This window comes from Notamacropus eugenii, chromosome 1, assembly GCF_028372415.1.
Source record: "Notamacropus eugenii isolate mMacEug1 chromosome 1, mMacEug1.pri_v2, whole genome shotgun sequence".
In the NCBI taxonomy this organism is placed as follows: Eukaryota; Metazoa; Chordata; class Mammalia; order Diprotodontia; family Macropodidae; genus Notamacropus; species Notamacropus eugenii.
In genome coordinates, this window is record NC_092872.1 from 753,421,181 (window position 1) to 753,427,818 (window position 6,638).

The window sequence follows — 6,638 nt, forward strand, 5'->3', positions numbered from 1 at the left end:
GGAAACTTAATCTGGCTATTTCTTTTACACCTATAACATTCTACCCATCATCATGCTTATTTAGAGGCAGCTGTGGTACCCTGCATAGAGAACTGGCCTTAAAGTCAAAAAGAAGTGGGTCCAAGTCTTATCTCTGACACATGGGCCATTTGCTGCTCTCCATATCACTAAACATCCCAGTGTTTATTTGGGCAACTTTCTAAGACCTAAATCTCAAGGAAGGTGCTATTATTGTTTGTTGTTCATTTTCCAAGGGACCAAAGATATCATTATGTTTGGTTCAAATAGAGGATGATGGATGATGCCTTGACTTGCTTGTGAATTGAATTTAAGTGAAGCAGGCTTGTGCAGAGTTATCAGTCTCACTCTCTTCTGCAAAGTCATCAAAATCTAGTGACACAGCAAGAATCAAAACAACTGGAGATTGCCCAGGCTGCAGTGGATACCCTTGGCAACTTTGATGTCTCACCAAGTTCAAAGCATTCCATAGCACCTTCATGTCCATCAGAATAAATTGTTCTCATCTGCTCTTTCAGACAGAGGAAGTCTTCATATGCTATAGGAAAATATTTCCTTAACTCATTGATGAGTTTATGGCCTATCAGTTATCTTCAACTTGGTCTGAATGAACAGCTGGACTGCTTAAGGACTAGGCAAGCCCTCCCACCAGAGGTGCTACTCTCCCATGACCACAGCATACAAAAAGGCACTTACCTACATTGGGAGATCTAATTTCTTCTCCTGGGATTTCCTTAGGACAATCAAATAACAGGTCCAGTCCCTATTGGAACCATGGCTGTTTGTGTACATGTTAGATATTAGATTAAAAGCTTCTTGAGGCCAGGTTCTGTGCCATTTTTCATCTTTATGTCTCCATCTCCCAGTACAAGTCTCTGCGCTTTGTAGGTACTTACTAATGGATGAATTATAGCTAAGCAGGATCAAGAGAGTCAAAAGAAATGCAAATCTGCTAGTCCACAAACTAGGACTGAATAAGTGATTTCTTCCCTCAGGGAGATCACAGTTTATTAGAGGAGATGAGATGCTTCTTATAACACAAACATTTAATAATATGGAGGCTGTGCTAGGAGACAAATGGAGGCGTGGTGATAAAGGTAAGTATTGTAAGAGATTAGGAAAAAAATGGAATTAGTAAGAGTTGAGGTTGCTAAGGAAGACTTCTTCAAGTGAAGAACTTGAAAAAATATGCCTCAGGCAAGTCATTTCCTTTCTTCATGATTTACTTTGCTATAAAAGAACATAAAGTGATTGTATTGTGTTATTTCTATGCTCGTTTTAGGCTCTCAATTCACAGGTTAAAAGCAGCCTTTTATTTCAAATTCTGTATTTCTCTTTTCCTTTATTTTTCAAATCTCAGGTATCAAAGAAAAACAGAAAGTGAGATTGGAGTGACTTATAATGGGGGTAACCTAAGGTAAGCTGAATGAAGCTCCTTTTGAAAGGTATAGAGGGTGTTCAATCTCCTCCCCTCACCCCCCTGCACTCTGTGGTGTAACTATTTCCATGTTCAGACACAGTGAGTTATGGCTAACTCTCAAGACCTGGGCATTCCTGTGGCATGGCACAAGGAAACAGAGAAAGAAGCTGGCCACTAGGGCACCCCAGGTACTTTTATTAGGGATAGTCTGTTGAAGCATCACACAGAAGGTTGCAGAGGCAAATTCTACAAGAATGTCAAGATGGTGTCTGGGGCTTCTGTCCTTTAATGTCTGACCCTTAGACCATTTTGTAGAACTCTTCTACAAAATAGCGTGTGGGTATATTATTACCAGTGTTGAAAAATGAGAAACAGGGCATGAAAAATATGGAGGGGAGGTTGGAAATTCAAAAGTTCATCAGTAGTCATATAACCAGCCATTTTGGACTTCAAGACAATTATACTTTAGTTTCTATTGTAGTAAATGAAGATGGTCTATAAGGTGAGTGAGCAAGTCTTTGGATTGGCATTAAAAAAGAAATAGAAGATTGAGGGAAGGATGACCCCATGAAGTTACAGGTTTTGGAGGAATTCATCTATATCATTTGATGGAAATCACAGAAATTAAAAAAATAATCAAGGGTAGGATTGGAGAGTGTGTACTCCCAGTTGATAATAAGCTGATAGCTAGCTAGAAGTTGGATCTTCAGGGAATTCCTATAAGCGTTCATTTCAAAACAAGTTGATATAGCCCAAGTTCGGAGCCCCCTCTGGTGGTTCATGCAGATCTGGTACCCTGAAGCCCCTACTACTACAGAGCCCACAAAGTGCAATCAAATCTGTCCATATGGGAACCAAAACGTCTCCTGCGAACACTGTTTGTCACTGAATTTATATTTCTATGGAAAGTGCATGCACTCTATTTACTCATCACCTCTATCAGTCAACTCTCAATCTGTATTACTTTAATATTTTCCTGTATCTTGAAGGTACTTAATAAACATTTATTGCAATGCATTAATTAAATTTCATATCACTACCATTAGTCACTAAGATATTTAAGTTAGGATAGAGCAAAAAAATGCCTGTAAAGAGAAATGATAACATTCCCAATGGTCCCAATTGCTTTTGCCAATAGGCAAAATGTCTTCCACATCTAGAGAAAGAACTATGGAATTCAATCGCAGAATGTAGCTGATCATTTTGTGTATGTGTGGATGTATTATGTTTTGGTTTGTTATACGATTTCTCCCATTCATTTCAATTCTTCTACACAAGATGACTATAATAAAAATGTATTTAATAGGAATGTATGTGTAGAACCTATGTAAAATTGCATGCAATCGGGTGGGGGGTGGAGGGGAGAGGGAAGGGGGAGGGAGAGGAAAGAATCTAAGTTATATGGTAGTGATTGTAGAACACCGGAAATAAGTAAAATTAATAATAAAAAAAGAAAAAAATGGTAACTTTATTCAAAATGGTTTGATTAATTGAATTCAATTAATTGAATCTTAATTGAACTAAGATTCAAAACAGTGGGGTAAGTATTCATTAAGTATTTTGTATATTCAAACTGCAAAGTAACTCAGTAAGTTACTGGAGCACCTTGTCAAAGTTGAAAAACATCCAGAAGAAGTAATATAGAATACAGATGAGAGAGGGAAAGGACCATTAAGAGAGATTCCAGACTCAATTCTAGTACCTTGTCTCACTCATCAGGTGACCTCGCAAGAGTCTTGGATCTCAATTTCCGTCCCTTCCAAATGTAACATTCCATGTTTTGTGTTTCAAGGCCCCTCCCTGTTCTACAATTCTCTTTACAATGTTCTAAGCCCCCTCCCAACTTGGCCACTGCCCAGACTATGACTGTGATGAGATTTCTGATGGGAGCTATGTGAAGTTTGTTCAGTCAGAGAGAAGACTAAGAGATGCTTTATTCTGAACCAGTATCATGGAAAGTTACCTGCTTTCTGCTACTAGGGTACAAGAAAAATAGGTGAAAGCTGGCTTAAACTGGAGGGGAAATTTCCTGAGGATGCATTTTAATACCTAGAGTGAATAATGAAAAGAGTTTATGGAATGTTCTTTAGAGGATCTGAAAATTTTTTTTAACACACCCAAAGACTGGAGGAAATAATCTTATTTCCCATGCTAGGCACCTGCCTTCTGTTGTTTCCTTATCAGCACTCCTACACACCAACAACATCAGCACCATTCCCCATCTCCAGACTGGCTGAGTCAGGTGCATTTTCAGCAGTTTGGGACCTGTTCTGAGTCAGTGTGAATTCAGTGGAAGGTTTTTGTAATATTGACTTACCCCAACAGTGGGTGATATGATGACAGAGGTCAATAGTCAGCCAGCATATCCTAGCTCAGAAGTCTTTCTGAGGCATGGAAAAGAGAGCTCAGAACTGAGAGCTTGGAGAAGAGATCAAAGGAAGTTTTAATTTTCAAGATGCTGTCAAATCCTGGAGCACTGGAAGAAGCTGAGCTATACATGACCAAATCGGTGGGCTTTGTATCTCTCTGGAAAACTTCCATTTGGTCAGTGTCATGAAAGGCTGAACACACATAATGTCTGCTGTGCTATGGTTTCCTTTTCTTACCTAGATAGGAGATTAAATTAATGGGAATATGTTATAAGGACATTGTAACATCTGATGTTATTTAATGGAGGGGAAAAGGCCAAATGCCTTGAGGCAAATTTATATTTTTTCCATGCAAAAGAAAAGTGAGAAAATATCAATAACTCCTGACTTGAAGTAAGTGCTTTCAGATAATCAGAAATATGGGGTCATCCTGGAGAAGCAGAAAAAGCTGCCCTTTACAAGTGACATCCCCCTCCACCCAGAAAACATCTTTACCATCACACAGTGGAGTAAAATATTTAGAAAGTGTGGGGTCTCACTATTTGAATTAATTGCTAAAGAATGAAGGACTTTAATTTTATGGAGCAAATTGGCACCTTAAAGGTTTCCCTCTGAAAAGGTGTCTCCCATCCCTTCATCAAAAGACATGTGCTCACCAAAGGTATTGACTATTTTTGAGAAGAAGATTGATGAGAGAGGCCAAATCAAAAAGGCATTCTCCATAAATAGAAAGATTCTCTAGACAATCCTTTATTAACTACTGGAATGTAAACAAAATCTGTAATCACTTAAGAGTCCCTCTATGCAGAAGACACAGTAATAAATGAATATAGTAATCTGCTGTGTGATAAACCCAGAGATTCCAGCTTCTGGGATAAGAATTCAAAATTTGAAGAAAATTTCTGGGAAAACTGGAAATGGTAGAAATGAGGCATAGACTAACATCTCGTACCATACGAAATAGGTACATGATTTACAGATATAGGGTGATACCATAAGGAAATTAGGAGAGCAAGGAATAGTTTATGTGTCAGATCTATGGGCAAGGGAAAACTTTATAACCAAACAAGAGATAAAGAATGTTAAATACCTTAAATTTTAAAAAAAAAATGGTTTTTCACAAATAAAACCAAAGCAATGAAGACTAGAAGGAAAACAAAAGCTGGGAAACAATTTTTACATCCAGTGTTTATGAAAAAGGCCTCATTTTTCAAATATATGGAGAATTAAGTCAAATTTGTAATAATTCAAGTCATTCTCCAGTTGACAAATGTTGACAGGATATGGACAATTTTCAGAGGAAGAAATTAAAGCTATCCGTATTCATATGAAAAAGTGCTCTAAATCACTATTAATTAGAGGAATGCAAATTAAAACAATTCTGAGGTACTACCTCACACCTATCAGATTGGTTAATATGACAAAAAAGGAAAATGATAAATGTTGAAGGTTATGTGGGACAATTGAAACACTAATGTACTGCTGGTGGAGTTGTGAACTGATCCAACCATTCTGCAGAGCAATTTTAAACTATGCCCATAGGGCTATAAAATTGTGCATATGCTTTGATCCAACAATACCACTGCTACATCTATAACTCCAAGATATCCAAAAAAGGAAAAGAGACCCATATATACATAAATATTTATAGAAGCAATGTTGTGGTAGCAAGAAATTGGAGATTAAGAGGATGCCCATCCATTGATGAATGGCTGAACAGATTGTGCTATATGGATGGAATGGAACACTATTGTACTATACGAAATGATGAACAAGTGGACTTCAGAAAAACCTAGGAAGATTTATATGAACTGATGCTGAGTGAAGTGAACAGAACCAGGAAAACAATTTATACAGTAAGAGCAACATTGTGCAATAATCATCTATGATAGACTGTCCTGCCCTTCTTCCTATAAATACACATATGTATGTATGCATATGCATATGTACATGGTCATACATGTATACATGTAAATATTACATTTCAGATACAGACAACCATCATTCACATGTATTTATGTATAGGTATATGTATCTGTACGTGTATATATACACAGATATATCACATGTTTGTGTGCATATTCTGTGTCCTTGATGTCTCCTCCATTAACATGCAGGCTCCTTCTGAGCAGAGATCATTTGTGCTTGTATTGCCAGCACCTTGCACAGTATCTGGTATATTGCTATTACTGAATTGTTTCAGTTGTGTCCAACTGTTTTGGACCCCAATGGTGGTTTTCTTGGCCAATGTACTGGGGTCATTTGTCATTTCCTTCTCTAGCTCATTTGACAGATGAGGAAACTGAATCAAATAGGGCAAAGTGACTTGCACAGGGTCACACAACTAGTAAGTGTCTGAAATCAGAGTTGAACTCATGAAAATCAGTCTTCCTAACTCAAGGTCTGGCATTTTATTGTGCCAGACCTAGAGGCCTGTGGGCTACCCGAGTCTTTCTTACCTCACCTCCCGAGGTCTTCGGCTGGCCACGTCGGGTGCGCATATGAGAGAAAGGACGTTCCAGAGTCGAACAAGGGTTGAGCTTTATTTCAGGGTCTCGGTTACAAGTGCAGGGGATTCTTCCTTAGGAGGGAGAGAGAGAGAGGGATCTCCCAAGGAGGCAAAGATCTTACAATAAGAGATTGGAAGTAGAAGTGTAAGTGGGGAGAGAGGGGGAGGGGAGAGAAGAGAGAGGAAAATGGGGAGCCTAGTAAGCTCACACGTGGCCCTCCGCCCAAGAGGCTTTTTTGGGCTTTCCTGGACCTACTTAAGCCCTCTGTCGCGTAGTTTACATATCAATATCGAGCCTGTTAGGAGACAACAGGTGTGTCCA